General features: G+C 45.7%; 1 long non-coding RNA gene across 4 annotated transcripts in view; it reads left to right on the plus strand.

Annotated features, from left to right (window-relative positions):
* Positions 1-18,468, plus strand: part of LOC140623167 (uncharacterized) — a 54,928-nt gene extending 36,460 nt beyond the window's left edge. Inside the window, exons 6-7 of one of the 4 annotated variants that reach the window (XR_012022828.1) lie at positions 4,278-4,397; positions 10,223-18,468. This is a non-coding gene — a long non-coding RNA (uncharacterized lncRNA). The other 3 variants (XR_012022827.1, XR_012022826.1, XR_012022825.1) reach the window with 3 other exon arrangements.
* Positions 18,469-20,466: the final 1,998 nt, after the last annotated feature.

Raw genomic sequence — 20,466 nt, forward strand, 5'->3', positions numbered from 1 at the left:
AGAATTTAGTAACCAGAAGGATATTTGTTATCAGTGAGAAATTAGTGGGTGCATGAGACATGTTCAGGGAAAATTCATTCATTCTACACAATTTTTTTGGAGCCCTTATTATGTGCCAGTTTCCTTGCATAGGCTGTTTATTGTAATCCTCATAACAAACCTATGAAGGAGGCAATACTTTGCTTCTGTTTGGCATTTAGGGAATGAGGTACAGAGATGTTAATTTGCCTAGGCTCACACTAGTAGTAGGGAAAGGATTTGGACCCAGGAATAGATGTTTCCTTCCACTAGAGGATATGCAAATCACTTATGATTGGAATCCTGGGAATGGACTGTCACCTATAGGAAAGGGAGTTCAGAGCACTAAAGACACCCATGGCCCCTATCACAGTTGGGCCCTGGTTCCCTCTCTCCTGTGAAAACCTTTCCAATCTTCAGAGAAAGACTCCTGAACCCTCCAGTCATTCACATATTCATTCTTTTGACACACACAACCAGCACCTTCTCTTCCACCAGGTGCTATAGTACATATTGGGAATGTACACAATAGGATGTGGTCCCTTCCCTCAAAGACCTTTCTGTTTCCTTCTGTGGCTCAAGCAATACTCACAACAAATGACTACATCATTCTGACCGACTTGGTCCCTCATCTCAGCATCCTTAGTGACCCTAACACCAGCACCACCTTTTTACTACACACTTGAATTAATACCATCTCAGCTTACGCTAGTTCTTTTTTAGCAACCATTACCCCATCTTAAGGAGTCAGTTTATGGCTTACTAAAACCCCAAGGATTTTAAACAGGAACCTGCTCCAGTATCCCCCATCCTATCCTCAACCAATTGACTGTTTGAACTCAAATGGGAAAGTACTTTTGCTTTTTAAAGATTTATTTATTTTATAGAGAGCATGCATGCACGAGCAGGGGAAGGGGCAGAGGCAGAGGGTGAGAAAGAATTCTCAAGCAGACTCCTTTCAGAGTGCAGAGCCTGCCTTGAAGTTCCATCCCAGTAGGACCCTAAGATCACGACCTGAGCCAAAATCAAGAGTCAGATAATTAACAGAGCCAGCAAGGTGACCCTACATTTTTTTTTTTGTCTATTAAACTTGACTTTATTGCATTGTGTGTGTGTGTGTGTGTGTGTGTGTGTGTGCGCGCGCGCGTAGCCTACTAAGTACTTTTCCAGTCTCTATTTTATCACTCAAGTGTTTCTGCAATGCCTGGAAATGAAGAAAGTCTGCTTTGAGAGTCCTCATTCAAGGAAGTAAAATGTAGAATAGAACTGAGATAAGAATAGGCCTTATGCCATTTCACCAGTGACCTTCTTCCAGTCGATTGCCCCATATTGTTTGTGTGGGGTGGATTAACCAGCTGTGAAACTGCATCTCTAAGCTCTCATCTTGCCCCATCTCTCCATTTTGTTCACAAGTCCAACAACAGAGACTTACAAAATGCTAGGCAGAAATCAAAATGCAGCATGTCTAAAAGCATCTCATCAGAGGGAGCCCAGGTGAGCTGAGCATCTGCCTTTTCCTGCTGAATCTTCACTAATTCCTAGTAGTCATCATTTCTTTGGTTCTTAACTGCTTATAAACTAGGAGAATACTGCTAGTCACAAAAGAAGGTTCTACGAAGGGAGGCAACAACTTTGCAGGTCCAGGATGAAGTGATTCCATTGCAGCAGGGAGATCTAGCTTACCCCGTCCCCCTCCCCCCTCCCATGGGCATATGGAAGAAACTAGCACAGGAAGGCACATTAGGGAAGATGTGCTAGGAACAAAGCCACAAGAGGTTTTCCAGGAGCAAACAATGTAAAAATTGAATCTGGAAAACCTAGTAGAAACAGAATGAGATGGAACCTTTCATCTCAAGAGAATGGTCCACCCAGTATTACGAGGGCTGAAACGTGTAGTCCTACACTAGAGGCAGGTTGTACCAAAGACCTTGACACAGTCCTGGTTCTTCTGGGAGCTAAGATATGAGAGGGAAAAGGAGCTGGAGCTGTGGGGCATTTTCAGAGCCCTTATACTTACAGTCATTGAAAGGGCTGGCTTTTTAATACAGATAGTTTGGTGAATCGCCATCTAGGCACCATCCCTGCAAATCTCGCTACAGCCACGGGAGGTGGTATTTGCCATTATCAATAGTGGTCGGGTTTTCCCAATCGTGCCACCTGGTGGCTACTAGTAGAACCACAGGACCAGTGTTAAAAGGACAGGCATTGATAAGGATAACAATGCATCGCATAAATCATTCAATTTGCAAAAGAGTATGCCAGTTCCATTTAGAGTTTGTAAAGTCACGGCAGCCAGGAACAATTTCAGGTGTTGAGAAAAACACTTGTGGAGGGGACACAAGAACCAAACAGGCCAGTGGAAGGAAATGTAATAGCAGTATTTGTGTGTTGGGGATGTCCGGAGGGGGTTGTCCACACAAGACAGAAGACAAAGGGGAGAAGGGACAGGAAGGAAACGAAAATGGAGCAAACTAATGAGAGTGGAGGTATTGCTGAGCTATGGCTTCCACCCCAGCTAATCCTGTCGCTCATAAGGGTCTCCCTGACTTTACCACTTCATTTAATTCAACAGGCCTGTATTGAACACAGAAGTGCTTCGAGAGAGGTGGGCTGTCCTGAGCAATCAGGAGGAGCTGTTCTCACCTCTTCATCAAGCTGCCCAGAGCGTTTGGCTCCTGAATGCTGTGGCATGCTTGGGGTCTTGGGGGGCAGATGCCTTCCTACTTCATTTTTTTTTTTTAATTATTGTGGCAAAACACGCAGAATACAGGTTTTACTACCTTAACCACTTTTAAGTGTGCAAATATACCACCATCCATCCACAGAACTCTTCTCATCTTCCCAAACTCCACAGTCACTCTTAAACACTAACACCCTGTCCTCCCTTCTTCCATCCCCTGGCAACCACCACTGTAATTTCGGTCTCTGTGAATTTGACAATTTTAGGTACCTCATGTCAGTGGAATCATACAGTGTCTTTTTGTGACTAATTCATCTCACTTAGCATTTATCTCTTCAAGGTGTGTCCCCTTGTGGCACATGTCAGACTTTCCTCCCTTTGTAAGACTGAATAATATTCCATTGTATGTACATACCACATTTTGCTTTTCCATTTATCCCTTCATGAACGTTTGGGTTGCTTCCATCTTGTGTCTGTTGTGAGTAATGCTGCCGTGAACATGGCTGTGCAAACATCTGTTTGAGTCCCTGCTTTTAGGTATACACCCAGAAGTAAAAGTGCCAGATCATATGGTCATTCTATTTTTAATTTTTTGGGAAACCACCACACTGTTTCCATGGTGACCTCATGCATTCTTATGAGGAAATATCACTGCTGCTTCAGCGCAACACAGAGTGCCCTGAGCAGTGAGAATCGGAGGCCTCCTGAGATGAAATGCCATCTCCAGGTGGAAAAGAAGGGATTGTATTTTTCAAGTTTCACCTCTTGCTTCTCTCTCTCATAACGCCTACCCCAAACATGAATAGCATCCATATATTTAAGCTAAATTTCAAACCCATCAAGGCTGGGGCAGAGAAAGACCCTGACCCCCTTGGTGGGATTGGAGGAGGTAGAGGCCCAGATAGTAAGTTGAGGAGCACAGCAATCTGTTCACGTAAAAAGAATCTTTGAACCCTGGGGGGACTTGGGATCCATACTGAAGACTCATCAGATACTCAAAGAGAGTCAAGCTTAAATGTTGAAAGCCCTCCCCTCCCCCCAATCATTGTCTCCTTCCACCCTCACAGCTGCTAGCTTGCTTGGAGAGAGGACAGCTCCTCTTAGAGCAAAAAGTGTGATGGAACCCATTCCCACCATTACTCGGTGCCACCTGCAGGGGGCAACTTGGCACAGAGAAAGTGGGGCTTTGTGGGGAGAGTCCTGGGTTTAAATCCTCCCTCTGCTACCTACTGTTCATGTGACTTTGGATGCGTTCCTCAATTTCTTTCAGACTCATTTCAGAGTCCATAAGACCAACGACGATCATGTTGACTTCCCCCTGTTGTAAAGATGACATGACATGGAAGACGTAGGGTTTCAAGCCCAGCACCCAGAACATGGGTGTCCCTCCCTTCCTCTCCGGCTCTTCCTCAGTTATTGACTTTGACCATATTCTGCTAGAGTTCTCATCTCTCCAGGCTGCTGGGGCTCATCTTCCGGGGGCTGGTTCTCACCCACATTGGCTCCACCTTTGATTATTTCCGGTTGGCCTTTTGGTCTCCAATTAGCTCAGACACATCTCTCTCCCTCTCTCTTTCAGTGGGTGACGGGGTGCCGCATGAAACTACCCCCGCTGGAGCCAACCCCAAGGCAGAGCCACGCTCTTCCCTCGGCCATCTCCTCTGGCTGCAGACTGTGTAAGGGAGGGCGGCCAGCCCAGGTGAGCACAACCCACCCAGCCCCGGCTCCATCTGGCTTTCGTTAGATTGGGTTACAACCTTAACGTTACTTAACTGAAGAGGACTTTGGGGTGTGTGTGTGTGTGTGTGTGTCTGTGTGTTAATAGCAATTTGTGATAGATGCCTTTGGCGCCCACACATTCAATAACACCCACACTCACAAAAAAGAAGGGGGGAGGGGAGCCGTTTTTATGGGAGATAACATAACTGCTTGCAATTTGGCTATTCATTGTATCTTTGGCATTTTATGTACTGCATTAGCGAAGGCAATTTCATGCATATGGATATAATGCATTAAGTGGAGGCATTTAAATATAGTGAAACTAATTTTATGATGATTAGTTGAAGGAAAACATTGCATTCGTATCATCTATATAGAAGCCAATTTGCATGAAAATGCCCAAAGTTGCTATGCCAACATTTTCTGTGCTGCTGGTCGGGGTCGTCTCCGAGTCAAGACTTTGTATTAAAAATCGGTCTCCAGTGCCCGTGTCTTTTAATTCATTGCAAGCTGTAGGCCATTTGCTCACAAAGCGCTCGCAGTAAAACAAATGAATAGCTAAAATACTCATTTGCATGATTCCCATTTGAAAACGATTCCCCTGAAATTAAAAAAGCGTGTTACTCGGTTGTGAAGATGGATGGGCCAGTGAGGCGGGCAATTAATATTTTCAGCGTTCTCTTTAAAGCCCTCCCAAGACTGCGAACAGCACATGCCAGACAAATTGGGCCCTGCAACAGTTTCAGGGCCTCGGCGGCAGCAGCTTGCTTCCACTGTCTCCCCTTTATTGTCTCACTTACATTATGCAGTAATTAAAACTATTTACCATTCCTACTTATCCGCCATCTGCTACCACGGAAGGTTCCTCTTCTTTAGAAAGTCTTCTCAAAGAACCGGGAGGAGAGAGGAAGGCCTGGCACTGGCTGCGGAGAAGCAGTTTCGGGGCGGGGGCTTCCCCCTCCCCCTGCCACGTCCACCTGTCCCTCCTGTGAAAAGGAAGGAGGCGGCGATGGAGGAGGTCATGGGTATGACGCTGGTGCCCTGAGCGAGCTGGTTATGAGGGCAGGAGGGGCAGGGTGTTAGAGCACAGCTTTCCTCATCTTTTGCGGGGAGTTCTGGTTTAGCTCTGGGGTGATCCAGATGTGTAGAGGGAGCCTCAGCCTGCACCCTCTCATAATTCGTAACTGAAAAGGCCCTGGTGGCTTTGATCATGCAGTCGGGGTCTGGAGCAAAGCCCCCACCTACAGTTATACAAGTTTTTCATTGCACAAGTGTGCCCAGCCCAGGGAGCTGTAAAAACAGAGGTCCATCCTGGGATCCATGTGCCAGTCCGAGGTCCTGTGTAGGGGTGTGTGGGGGGTCTGCCCTAAGAGGTTGCCTTCTTCAAATTCCTACAAAGGCAGTCTGTGATCCCTCTGTGGCCTTTTGAAAGAGAGAAGCCATTTTGAAAGCAACCAAGTTGCTTGCCACCTCTTTTTTTGTGGCTACTGATGCCTCTCAGACTGGTTCAACTGTGGGTCCTGGCCTTGTACCCACAGGCTTAGCATTTGTTTGCAGAGGCTGAGCTAGGAGGTCCAAAGAGCAGCCTCCTCTGCAACCATTTTCATTTTCTCTACGGAGCCCAGCTCCCAAAGTAAGGAGGAGGCAAACACAGCAGGAAATGAGGACTGATTCTCGCCGGCCCAGAGCCCAGAGCCGGGCCAGAGCCTGCACCCTTGTGGCCAACGGCATGCTTTGGGAGGACAGGGTTGGCATCAGGAATGCTTTGTGTTTCCTCTTCCCTTCTGAGCCCACCTGAGGGCCGGACACATAGCACGTTCCCCAAAGTACTTGTTGAATGAAGTCGACGGTGGAGCTGTCTACTCTTGACATCCCTGCTCAGTGGCAAAGCCTCTTCTGAAACTTGATCCAGCCAACTCTTGGCTCACCTCCCATTTCAATGGTCTTTTTTTCTGGAACTTAGCCAAAGGGTCTGCATTTGCCTAGAACCGAACTTCGTGGCTGTGACTTTTCTGGTCCTAGAAGGCCTCAGGACCACACACGACAGCCAGCACTCCACATCTGGCCTAGGCCTGAATGCCCCTTCCATCTTCTCATCTCCCATAACTTCACCTCTGCTCCTCCGCCCTCCTCGCCCTAGAGATAACTCTCTCCGCCTCCACTGACTTATATGGCATTGAGTTGCTACCCGGCATAGCTGAGACACCTCTATCTGTAGGTGGTTTGGGAACCTTCCAGCACTGGCAGGTCAGAGAGGATGCCTGGCCATTCAGGATGAAGTCATAATGCTTTACTGAAGATACTGGAATACTGAATTCAGAGGAAGGGTGAATTTCTGACAAGGGCTTTGCCCAAAAATGGTGTGGTTGTTAATGGCTTTGGAGGTGGTGAGTGCCACATCGTTGTCACTAAAGATGTAATGGCATCTGGGAGTCACACATCAAAATCTCCACCTCCAGTGCAAAGCTCCTTGCCAGGCACTGAGAGCTCTCCTGTTTCTAGACTATCTAGAAACACATTCTCTCTAATGGGACACAGAAGGAACATAACTGGACAGTGTGGGTTCTATAATGAAAACAAATACACAGGTGTGGGGAAAAGGCAAGACTTACCCCAGAGGATAGTCCTTTTGAAGGCATAGCTACAGCCAGGAAGGGAGCAAGGGATGCCTTCCAGGGCCTCTCAAATGCTGTCACATTAGCAGATGCTTATGCTGCCAGCAGGAACTTCCTCCCCAAACCTTAGCCTCCGTGGGCCCCTGCAGACTGGCCAGGGTGCCAGGCACAACCAGGGTGCTAGAAAGGGCATTGACCTTGGCTATGGCCTTGGGTTGGAATCTCCCTCTGCCACTGATTGTCTATGGGCAGCCCTCAAAACTCTCAGCTAGTCTCTGTCATCTCAGCACTAAATGGGGTTTCATGCATGCCTGTTCTAAGACAGGTTGTTGTCTTGAGCCCATTAGTTAATGCTTATGTGGTATTTCAGGGCCCAGTCTATATCCTCAGAGCAAGCACATGCCCTCCTGGAGTAGACGGAAGTGTCTCTGTACAGGGAGAGCAGCATGGCAGGTGTAAATGTTTGAGATGTCAGTTGTTCCTTTTTGCACCTGCAGAGTCCATCTTTGCAATTCAGAGTCAGGTGCTTGAAAAATCAGACCCGGCCTTGCTGAGGAAGGACAGCATGTGCAGAGTTGGGGTCAGCTTCACATCCTTGTAGGGAGGCTGCGGTGTCCTCATGGGTTAATGAGGAGAACCCAGAGCACCCACCCCGTGCCAAGCCCTGTGCTAAGCCTTTCACGCAAGTGACCTCCAATTTATATGGTCCTTATTCAGCTGATGGAAAATTAGTGCTTGGAGGATCCAGGTGGAGTCCCAGAGTCCAGTGCACTTCCTAACTTGCTGTGTGACTTTGGGCCAGTTGCTTGTTCTCTCTGAGCCTCCATCTCCTGATTTCCGACTCACATCTGCTGCAGTTCCCCGCCCCACCCTGACTTTCAAATCCTCTGCTGGCTGCTAAGCTGCGTTTCCTGGTAAATCATTGTAATCATTGTGAAGCTCTGTTGTTAAGACATGAGTGAGAGAGAAGCATTCTGAGTCACCAAAGAAGACATTAGTAAAAGTAAATCCGGAAGCATGAATCTGGAAGGTGGGGGAGAAACAGGCAGAAAAAGGCAAAATTAACCCCGCCAAAACCGCCTTGGAGGGATTGACCAGAGGAAAAGAAGGGGCGAGAGCCGAATACCTACTTAATAACCACCACTAAAGATCAATACTGGACCAAAATAGAATCCCACGTAGGAAATGATCTTGTTCCACAGCGCTGGGAAAAAAAAAAAAAAATTTAACATAGAGGAGCCATTTAAAGCAGAAAAAATATTTGTATGTAAAAGGAAATATTTTAGGTAGGAGTTGAATACCAAATGATTTTGGGTCTCTGTGGGGAGTAATGAGGCATAGCAAACACACAATTCTATATGCATGTAATATTATCATCGCACGCCTCGGAAAGCTTTTAAATCACAGAAATGCAGTTAGGGACCATTGTACAAAATAAACATCCCACTTGGTGTCTTGCCTGCCCTAAGTTCCTTGATCTAGAGCAGCGCTGCCAGATTTTTACAGCCCCATAAATTAACGTGGTGCTGATTTGATTGAGCTAAATTAATAAGACTTGTGCTTTGTTGCAAAATAACTATTACAGTATGTTGTGGGGACGCACTGCCGATAAGGAAATTGCCGCCTTTAACAATCCCACTGAAGTTTCATGGAGGATTTCAAAACCGATTTTAATTAAAACAAAAGCCGATGTGTGGCAATAATGTGGGTGTTAAGGAGAGAAAATGCAAAATGTCTTTTTAAATCCATTTTAATATGTCTTAAGGACTGGATGATCGATGTGGTGAGAGCCGGCGGCTGACACCGCGCCGGGATGCTGCCTGTAATCCCGCTTCGGCGACGTTGGCACCTTGGGCCCACCCGTGGGCTGCTGTGCTGGCTCACCACTTCCGGGCGAGGAGGGGTCAGCTCTTGAGTTGGGGCTCCATCGGGGGAAGACTTCCGTTCCAGGGGCTTCCTCCTCGGTTCCGGGGACCAAGGCAGAAGCTGAGCTCCATTCTCCTGGCTGCTCGGCACCGCAGCAGAGGCCAGCAGGCTGCAGCCCCGGCCCCAAAGGCCAGGCTCCCCCCAGCTCCCTGCTCACCTGTGACTGGCTCCCCAGATGCAGGTGCCAATGCTCAAGGCAGCCTCTGGGAACCCTGAGGGGCTTGTGTTTTAAGAAGAGACAGTGGGAGTGTGATAGCAAGAGGCAGCTGTGCAAAGTGGTCAGGCTGGTCACCTGCAGAGTGAGACCACAAGCACTAGGACCAGCGGGGAGGGCCGGCTCCTGAGCCTCAAAACTGGAACCACGGGGCGGGTGCTTAGGGCAGGCAGAGGCAGGGAACCAGGGCTGGCAGTGCCTGTGGTGTTGAGCACCCGGGGTGAGCTTGGTTGGTCTGCCTGCCAGAGGCACACTAAATCTGAACCTTCTGCTTCTCCATTTTCTCAGCTGTAAAATGGGAATAAGGAGCCAATTCACCTCACAGAGCTGCTGTGAGGACATGAGGTTGGTGCCTGGTATACTAAAAATGTAGGGCAGTCCGGGTGGCTCAGTGGCTTAGCCCCGCCTTCAGCCCAGGGCCTGATCCTGGAGACCCGGGATCAAGTCCCACATCTGGCTCCCTGCATGGAGCCTGCTTCTCCCTCTGCCTGTGTCTCTGCCTCTCTCTCTCTCTCTCTGTCTCATGAATAAACAAAATCTTGAAAAAAAAAAAGGTTATTGACAAAAACAGTGACAAAAATACTAGTTCCCTGTTTGTTTCAATCAGAGACAATTAGCCCTTACTTGAGCACCTGTGATACATACACAATACTAACAGAGACCAGGTACTGCTTTTTGAGGCCCTGTGAGGTCCTGGGTGCTGTTCTGAGCACCTGGTTCATGTGCGCCGCCTCCGGTGAGGGTTGGAGGAGCGAGAGGTGTTCCCATCACACAGTGTGAGCTGGGATCTGAACTAGACCCAGGTCGCCTGAAAGCCCTGCTCTGAACCACTAGGTGAGTGACCTTCAAACTTCTTTGAAAAATAATACATTTTCCCCACACGACCCAGAGAATATACACACAGCCTTATAACTAAAGTGGAAGTTTCACAAACATGATACCCTTAGTATGTATGATGCGTGTAATATTTTTATTCCATTTCTTTTGTAAAAGAAATTGTTCATGACTCACTAGATTCTTTGCAACCTATTCTTGAACCTCAACCTTCAGTTTAGAAGAAGCCACCTGCACCAGCCACCGTGTGGGAGACTTTCTGCGTTTCATATCATTTGACCCTCCTACCTGCCCAGGAGTTGGGTAGCCGTGTACCCGTTTTAGAAATGAGGAACAGAGATGGAGGAAGGAGGAGCAGCTTGGCCCCAGCTCTAACCATGCAGCTTGCCAGTGCTCAGCATCTCGACTGTCACTGCACCATATGCTCCTCTGAGGAAGTTCCCCATCCACCTGGTTCTTCCCCAATGTCCACCAGTGTCCAGCATGGAGCAGCCCCCCAGGAACTGTTGAATAAATCAGCGGTGTGTGTGGCCAGGGCACCAGGTCCTGTACTTGGCCTCCATAGCTCACCAGGCTCTGTTCCAGAGTTCTTTCTGGCTTCTCTTGGCTATCTGTCCTCCTTCCTTGTGTCTCCTGAAGGCAGGGGCCAGCTTGGCCTCACAGGCCTTCATCATGTCAAAGTGACCTTCACAGCAGAGAGGACTAGAAATACTTTCAGCAGGAGAGGAGGGGAGGGACCCTCTCAGGAACTAGAGCAGGGACACCTGCAGCTCATCACCTGGGAAGCCCAGGAGGAAAGTTTGACAATCAGAGGAGGCAGAGAGGGAAGTGCAGGGGAGCAGTGGAGTTGTTCATCTGTAGGAGCCTGTGCAGAGGTGGGGTTAGCTCCATATCCTTGTAGGGAGGCTGCGGTGTCCTCATGGGTTAATGAGGAGACAATTACAAGGCAGAACCAGCAGCCTCCACCAGAAGTTTGCCTTAAATACAGAGGGAACTGGGTCTGCCTGTTAACTCCCCTGGCTCAGGACTTGAGGTTAAGCTGTGGGATCCTAACCATCCTAATGAGGGAGTCCTAAGGATCCAGACAGTGCTTGGGTCTGGAGGCCCAGCAAAAGGCTGGAGGAGGAGACAGGGCACAGAAGCAAGCTTGGGCGCATCCTGAGGGCCCAGAGCCCGCAAAGGGGTGGGAGCTATGGGGAGACTGTCTCAGAAAACCTGGGGAGGAAGATGGTGAGAAGAATGCACTGAAAGGGGGCAAGGCCCCTTGGGAGGCTGTCCAGTCCTCCAGGCTCAAAGCTCCTTCCCCACAGGGAAATTTCCATCTCCCTTTGCCAGGGACAAAGGCTGTTTCCCTTGGCTGTTTCTTCCTTGGGTTTTATACTGAAGTGGCTACTCTCTTCTGTTCGTAGAAGATTCCATTTGCTTCAGAGCCAATGAAGAGGAGACCTCAGAGGGATGAGCCAGCACTTTGGAGAACTGGGTCCCCACCCTTAACCATATAGTAAGGTTGCCTCATCCATGCTCTGGCCATACTATGGCTGCCTCATTCTGTGGGGCTCAAGATAACCTCCTCTCTAAATCATACCCATACCATTTGGGCTGTGGGATCCAGAGTTGCTCCCTCCCGCTTGCTTGGTAGCAGAATGATGAATCTCGCCATTTTGAGCTAGCATACCTAGGTTGGTTCCTTCTTAGCTGAGTGACCTTGGGCAAGTTATTTTAGTGCTCTCAGTCTTAGTCTCCCCATCTGTATAATGAGATATACTACTACTTATTTTATAGGGTTGTCATGAGGAGTCAGTGGACCCATTCATTAGTGAGAGCACCTAGTAAGTTATGGTTTTTGCTTTATTTATCCCTCATACAGGTACTGAGCAGTGTCTTAGCAAGGTCTGTGCTGGGTGGGGAGCTGGGATAAAGAACTGCATAAGATAAGGGCCTGCCTTCAAGGAGCTCAGTGCCCAGGGAGACAGACAATGAGAAGCTAAAGAAGCCTTGCTCTGGGATGGTGCTCATGCTGCAGCACACAGATGGACTTTGCCATGGGTGGGGTGTCCTACATGGATGGCCATGGTCTTGGGCAGGGGGCCACATTCCTCTGCTGGCTGCCTGCTGAGCACCTCTCATTTTCTGCTTTCTGCTGCATTCTGGAGCCTTGAGAATCCAACTCAGGACTTCAGACTCCAGATTCAGTGCTTCCCCTAAGAAGCCACAAAACAAAGATCCTATCTCCTGCTTCCTGCTGGCATCCGTTCCCCACCCCAGGACATCAGAGCAGAAGGAACCCCATGCATATTGGTTGGCTCTACTCTGTATGGAAGAGGAGCCCGAAGTCTGGCTGGAAAGGGTTTGGCTTGGGCCCTGCAGAGAGAAAGTCAGACCCAGCTGGGACCCAGCTCTCTCAACTCTCAGACTGGGGCTTTCCTACCCTGCTCACAACAACCTCTCCACCATGCACTCCCTCTTTTTGCTGCAGTAGGAGGGGTTGAGAGCAGAAAGAGTAGGAACCTTCTGGACCAGGCCCACTTATTCTCCCCAGAAGCTCTTAGGTCTCACATTTGTTGGATTTTTCCTTTTTGTTTCCTAATTTCTTTTTTTAAAAAAAGATTAAAGCATCATTAACATACAGTGTTATATTAGTTTCAGGTGTACAATATAGTGATTCAACAATTCTGTACATTACTCAGTGCTCATTGTGATAAGTGTACTCTTAATTCCCTTTATCTACCCTTCCCCTACCTACCTACCCTCTTGCAACCACCAGTTTGTTCTCTGTATTTTGAGTCTGTTTCTTTGGTCTCTTTTCTCTCTCTCTCTCTCTCTCTCTCTCTCTCTTTTTTTTTTTTTTTTGTTTCTTAAGTTCCACATATGAGTGAAATTGTATGGTAGTTATCTTTCTCTGACCAACTTATCCTGTTTAGCATAATACCCTCTAGTTCTATCCATGTTGATGCAAATGGCAAGATTTCATTATTTTTCATGGCTGAATAATATTCCATTGCATACATATACCACTTCTTCTTTATCCATTCATCAGTCAGTTGACACTTGTGCTGCTTCCACATTCTGGCTGTATGGCTAATGCTGCCATAAACGTAGGGGTGCATATATCTTTTTGAACCTGATTTTATCTTTAAATCATCTTTTTTTCTTCCTCTTATTTTAGGTTCTTACCACCTACCTCATTTTTTCTCATCTCATATTCCTATTTGAACTTTTACCAACCCTCCCATTTTTTGCACTTAAATAATTACTTTATTATCATTTTTACTTTTTGAGTTGGAGCCACACTTGCCATTGCTCCAAGTGAATCCCTCTCACTTACACAGCTTTTTATTTCCCAGGTTCTAATATCTTTTTTTTTCAAAGATTTTACTTACCTTTTCATGAGAGACCAGAGAGAGGCAGAGACATAGGCAGAGGGAGAAGCAGGCTCCTCATGGGGAGCCCGTTGTGGGACTCGATCCCAGGATCCCGGGATCATGACCTGAGCCAAAGGCAGATGTTCAACCACTGAGCCACCCAGGTGCCCCTAGTATCTTACTTTTAAAAGTCCAGTTGATTGTATTATCCATAAACACTACTTTCAACTCCTGATTTCCTTTTAATATTTGCTTTAAAATTTTTTCATCCTTTTATTCTCATTCTAATTTTGACTTTTTGTAATTCTCTCATCCTACTTTTATTATCTATTCTTTTTAAAAAGTATTTTATTTATTCATGAGAGAGAGAGAGAGAGAGAGGCAGAGGGAGAAGCAGGCTCCATGCAGGGAGCCTGATGTGGGTCTCGATCCCGGGATTCCAGGATCATGCCCTGGGCCAAAGGCAGGCGCTAAACTGCTGAGCCACCCAGGATCCCCTATCTCTCTATTCTTTATTTCCCCTCCTCTTGCTCTCTCTTTGAAATCCTCTTTACCTGGGAATGGACATTTCTGCCAGGAAGCAAGATGGAATGGGTGCCAGGGAATCATAATAAAGAAGGGCCCTGTGCACATCTTGGATGCCCAGTACCCCTCACCCCCTGTTTGTGTGGTGGTGCATCTGGCATACCCTTTCAAGGAAGGAGCATTGTATCCCTCAGTTAACTCAGTGTGGTCACATCACTGGTTCATTGGAATCAAGTAGCTGCTGGGCCATTCATGTTAACTGAGACTTAAGAAGAGCTACATCTCTTGGGGTACCTGGGTGGTACAGTCGGTTGAGCAACTGACTCGTGGTTCAGCTCAGGTTGTGATCTCAGGGTTATGAGGTCAAGCCCTATGTCAGGCTCCACGTTCAGCATGGAGTCTGCTTGATATTATCTCTTCCTCTCTCCCTGCCCCTTCCATTTGTGCTCTTTCTCTCTCTCTAAAATAAATAAATAAATCTTTAAAAAAAAAACGGAGTTGCATCTCTTAAGAGCTACAATCATCATTGTATCAAAAGTCCAAGAAATTTGAGCAACCATGCCAAAAGCATGATGTTCATGGATGGTACCCTCTTATATCAGTCAATCATCCACTTCTTCCCCTTCCCTGAGCTCCATCCAAGCTGCCATCATCTCTCACCCTAACCACTGCAACAGCCTCTGGACTATTCCACCTAAATTTGTGCTGTCTCCAACTCCACACAGAAGGTACAGCCATTTTTCTTGGAGTAACATCTGACTGTGTCATCCTCTGCTTAAAACCCTCCAAACACCTTGGCAAAACAGTGGGAGGTTAAGAGAATCAGGAGGTTCTCCTCCCTAGAGAACACAGACTCAGGTGCATGGTTTGGGCTCACATTTTGTGTGCCAGGAACCCCCGCCATCCTCAGCAGGACTTTTTGCCCAATAGCCATCACCCATCACCCCCACCACCCACTGGATTGGACCATCCTACTTCCTGTTTTGGTTTCTCCAATTAAGAAAACATGCTAATCCAGGGTTGTGGAGAAAGCATAGAGCAGACTCTATGTCTAGCATTTGGCAGTTTGAATCATTTAGATCAATTCTCAGGGTAGAAACAGAGATGCTGAAAAAAGTGAAAAATATGTTCTTAAAGGCATTAAAAAGCTGACAATATAGAAAGATGATACAAAGTCAAAGCTAATTGAAAGCAGGAGCTCTGAGAACGCTGCAACTACTTGTGCTTTATTTGCCCAACCACCAAACTTGAGTGTCAGTTTTGACATTGCCAAGGGTTTTGGGGGAGAGAATATAAAACTTAGGGCAGCAAAGATGGGGTGTCTAAGAGGATATCCTCCAAAGGGAAGCTCTCAGTGTATGTGTGAGCTGGAAGAAAAACGGTCTGATTCCTCTCACATTCAATGACTGTGAGAAAAGTTGCCTTGGTCTGAGGAGGTCAGAGAGAAAAAGAGCTACTCATGAAAAGTGGATTTATGGCCCAAATCCACATCACCTGAACAGTCAGAATAACTGTAGCCATGAACTTATAAAGTTGTCTTGGACTAGTAATGCCTTTAAGGTACCTGGAAGAAGTAAACAAAGATCTTTTCATCTCAGTTTTCAAAGAATTACCAAAAAAAATTTTCCAAGGAAAATGAACAACTCAGACAAAAAATAATCAAGTACACGAGGAAACAAGGCACTTGAAACAAGAACCCAAAGAAACAGCAGAAACAGATCTGCAAGATCTCAGATACTGTGCTTATCAGATACAGAATATAAAATACTGTGCTTATCATTTAAAAGGAGTAAAAAGACAAGGATGATAATATCTGCAGGGAAGAGGAAAATGTTTAAAAAGAAAGAGACTTAAAAGATTATTAAAATAAGGAAATATTACATTTAGAAATGAAAAATATAATTAAAGTGAACACACAGTGAATCTGCATAATAGATTAGACACAGCCAAAGAGAGAATCAGTGAAATGGATGGATCCAGTAAAGAGAAAAAGGAGATAGGGACTATGAAAGAGAAGTTAAGCAATATGAGAGATAAAATGATAAGATCTAATATACATCAAATAACAATTCCATAAGGAAAAGCTTAAGAGAATGAGGAAGAGGTGATAATTTAGGAAATAATAGCTAAGAATTTCCAGACCTGAAGAAAGATCTTGATCCATTGTTTTGAGACACCTAATGAAAGATTATATAAATAAAATACACATGTAGATTCCTCAGAGTGAAACTGGAGAACAAAGACAAAGAAAAGATTTTTAAGGCTGCCAGAAAAAGAGGAAAACAGGTTATAATCTATTCAAAAGAAAAAAATGTAGATTGATGGCTGACTTTCAATAACAACTGTGGGAACCAGAAGATAATAGAATATTTTAGCACACTGTTGATTAAAAACAACCACTGACTTAGAATTCTGTAGTCAGTGAAAATGTCTTTCAAGAATAAAATAAAATTAAGGATTTTCAGATAAAAAATAAGAAGAAAAATTTGCCATTAGCAGAGACTCACCAAAGGCAATGCTTAAGGTTGTGCTACAAGGATAAAGATAGTTATCCTGGAATGAGGAACAAAATGTATAAACAGATGAAGAACATAGAAGCCAGGAGTTATATAGGTTGATTAAATAAATATTAACAGCTTTAATAATAGTTGTATTTGAGATTTTAAAAAGATAGATTTTAAAATATGAAAACACCAACATATAAGTGTAAAGTGTTCTAACATCCTTGAATAGTCCAGGAGGATGTATTGATTAATGTTAGCTATTGATAATTTTTGAATATAGATTGTTATAATTTCCAGATCAATTATTAAAAGAATAAAAACAGAGAACGCACCTTCTGAACTGATTGAAGAAGCAGTTCTGAATGGTCACAAAATATTCCATTAAAATAAAAAACGCAGAAAAGGAGAGTAAAAGAAATATAGTAAAGTGGTACAATTAGAAAGTGCAAGAAAATGTAGCAGAAATAAATCCAAATATGTCAGAAATGATATCAAATGTAAGCAGAACAAATGTTCCAGTTAAAAAACTAAAGGTTATCAGACTGAATTTAAAACTATTTGGAGGGATCCCTGGGTGGCGCAGCGGTTTGGCACCTGCCTTTGGCCCAGGGCGCCATCCTGGAGACCCGGGATCGAATCCCACGTCGGGCTCCCGATGCATGGAGCCTGCTTCTCCCTCTGCCTGTGTCTCTGCCATTCTCTCTCTCTCTCTCTCTCTCTCTCTCTCTGTGACTATCATAAATAAATAAAAATAAAAAAAAACTATTTGGAAAACATATGAAGTGCAAAAATCCATCCAAATGGATGGAAGAAAACATATCATGCAAATGTCAAAAGAAAGCTGGCATAGCTGTATCATATCAAACAGCATAATCTTTAAGGCAAAAAAGAACTATTAAAGATAAGAAGCTTTTTTGGGGATCCCTGGGTGGCTCAGTGGTTTGGCGCCTGCCTTTGGCCCAGGGCGCTATCCTGGAGTCCTGGGATCGAGTCCCGCATTGGGCTCCCGGCATGAAGCCTGCTTCTCCCTCTGCCTGTGTCTCTGCCTCTCTCTCTCTCTCTCTCTCTCTCTCTCTCTCTCTCTCTTTCTGTCTATCATGAATAAATAAATAAAATCTTAAAAAAAGATAAGAAGCTTTTGTACAACAACAAAAATGAATAAAATACAGTCACATGCCAAAACATGGGTGAAACTCACACATAATGATGAGTAAAAAAAAGCAAGACAAAGAATCAGTATAGTATATGATTCTGTTGACATGGAGTTCAAAGAACAGGGAAAACTACATTATTTAGTGACTCACAATTGGTATTAAAATTATAAAGAAAGGCAAGAAAATAAATATCACAGAAGTCATAATAGTGGTTACATGTCGGGAGGAAAGCAGTTGTAATCACAAGGTGCGATTAGTTCTGGGGTGCTGATGAAATTCTAGGTCTAGTAAGTTGGGTGGTGACTACTCAGGTGCTCATTTTATAATTCTGCTTTACACTATATATGTAGAATCAATGTATGTTTGCACAATTTATTTAATAACTGAAAAAAATTGGACACTCTTGAGTTCTAGACTCTGCTCCCCATGTGATGTCCATAAATTCTTTGATACTCCTCCCTTCAAGAGATGGAAACTGGTTCTTCTCCCCTTTGAATATGTACTGGATTCACTGGCTTGTCTTTACAAATAGAATAAAGTGGAAGTGATGACATGTGACTTCAGAGACCAGGGCATAAAAGGCCCTATAAATTAATCATTGTTTTCTCTTAGATTGCTTGCTCTGGGGGACACCATGTTGTAAGGACACTCAATTAGCCTGAGATGAAGATCTTAGACCTTTAGCCAACAGCTGGGTGAAAGAGCTTCTTGGGAAGCTCCCAAATTCATGTCACACAGAAACCATGGGTCAATAAATATTTGTTGTTTTAAGCTGTTGAGTTGGGAACTAATTTGTTATGCCCAGGAGATAACTAATACACATTACTGATTTGCTGTTGGTCATGCTGCATTTCCTCTCTGGAATCTCTGTTTCTTTAACTATGTGGCAGAGAAGTTGGACTACATTGTAAGTGCAGATATATATCATCTTGCATTAGAAATGCCAATTGATGGGATCCCTGGGTGGCACAGCAGTTTAGCGCCTGCTTTTGGCCCAGGGCGCGATCCTGGAGACCTGGGATCGAATCCCATGTCGGGCTTCCAGAGCATGGAGCCTGCTTCTCCCTCTGCCTATGTCTCTGCCTCTCTCTCTCTGTGTGACTATCATAAATAAATAAAAATTTTAAAAAATGCCAATTGATGAAGGATTCGGAGACTGCACCTAACATCAGGGTGACAGTATAGCAATTGGCTAGACTGCAGCTTATTTTACACTGTATATCTTGCCCAGACTAAAGGATCACTAAATCCATGGAGGGGAGATTATCTCAATTCCACCACCACCACCCCACCCCCTGGCCACTAGACATAATTGTTTTGGAAGCCCAGGCTCCTTACAGAGCAGTGACAGAAGAAACATCTGGTCTCCTAAAACAGGTGCCTTGCCCTCCAAATCCTCATGTGTGAAATCACTCAACCAGGAAGTATTGTCCAAGAGCTCTGGAGGGGAACCTGGGTTCAAATTTGTCACTTAATATGTGTGTGACCACCAGCAACTTACTTCATTTCTAAAAGCCTCAGCTTCCTCACCCATATGATGGAGATGTCTCTACGGATTGAATGAAACTCCACAGCAACTAGTCAACCAATTCAACGGGAGTCATTGTCTCATACACCATGAGCCCATCCATGAGCTGGTGGTGCTTTGAGGGCTATAGAGAAGTATCCCAGTGTCCCTGCCCTCAAAGAACTGTCTGTTTGAGGAGACATCGGCCACATGCCACTATTGGAGAGCCTTTCTAGCAACACAAGTACAGTCCTTAATGGTCTGGACTGACTGTATATGCTCCAGTGGTTTTGTTTTGTTTTGTGTGTGTGTGTGTTTTTAAAGATCCTATCTATTCATGAGAGACACAGAGAGAAAGAGAGGCAGAGACACAGGCAGAGGGAGAAGCAGGCTCCATGCAGGGAGCTTGAATACGGGACTCGATCCTGGGACTGCAGGATCAAGCCCCGGGCCGAAAGCAGTTGCTAAACTGCTGAGCCACCCAGGGATCCCTCCAGTGGTTTTCATAGTGTGGTCCCCTGGACCAGCAGCATCAGTCAGGATCACCTGGGACCTTGTTAGAAATTGAGACCTATGGAACCAACTAGGAAACCAAACCTGCTAGGGGGTGGTGCCCAGTGACCTGTGCTGTAACAAGCCTTCTCCAAGATTCTGAGCATGCTCACATTTGAGAACCACTGCTCTAGAAATTCAGGAGCCAGAGGAGCCAGGAGAGGCCTGATGGAGGATCTGGAATTTGAATCATAAGGAATGACTAGAATATGACTAGTCAAGAGAAAGGGTAAAAAGTGGCTTCAGGTACAGGCAACAGCATGAGCAGAGGTGACAAGATGGGACAATCTGGCATGTGCTGGGCCCGGTGAGGAAACCCGCTGGTGGAACAGAGTACAGATGTTGGGAAGAGTGGAAGTTAGTGTCAGAGAGGTAAGGCCTCAAGTGCCAAGGAGGAGGTTGGCCTTGATGGAGCAGGCCATGGGAGCCATTGCAGGTTTTTGAGCAGGACAGTGACAACAGTCTGGTACCTCTTTCAGACTCACAAGCTGGAGTAACTTCACTAGGTCTCCCTGGGTTCCTAACACAGCTGAATGTCTACACGCATCAGCATCCCCTGAAGCCAAGGATATCTTGCTATGAGGTGAGGAGGCTGTAGGGGAGAGATGGCAGACCAGCAGCAGCCCCACGGCCTCTCTCCCGCAGAGGACCTTCGAGCCCCAGCCTCACACGGCCCTTGTGCAGGTATTGAATTATGAATGGAGATCGCCCAGAAATAATTGCAAACATTATTGCCCCTCACACACGTGTGTCCTCTGCAGGGCTGCAGCAATAGATTTTGTTGCTTTAACTCTCCAGGGTAGTTATAAATTAGAGCTCTCACTTTACTGTGGGGTAGGGATCCTGGGGAGAGGGA

This window comes from Canis lupus, chromosome 32 (assembly GCF_048164855.1).
Source record: "Canis lupus baileyi chromosome 32, mCanLup2.hap1, whole genome shotgun sequence".
NCBI classification, from domain to species: Eukaryota; Metazoa; Chordata; class Mammalia; order Carnivora; family Canidae; genus Canis; species Canis lupus.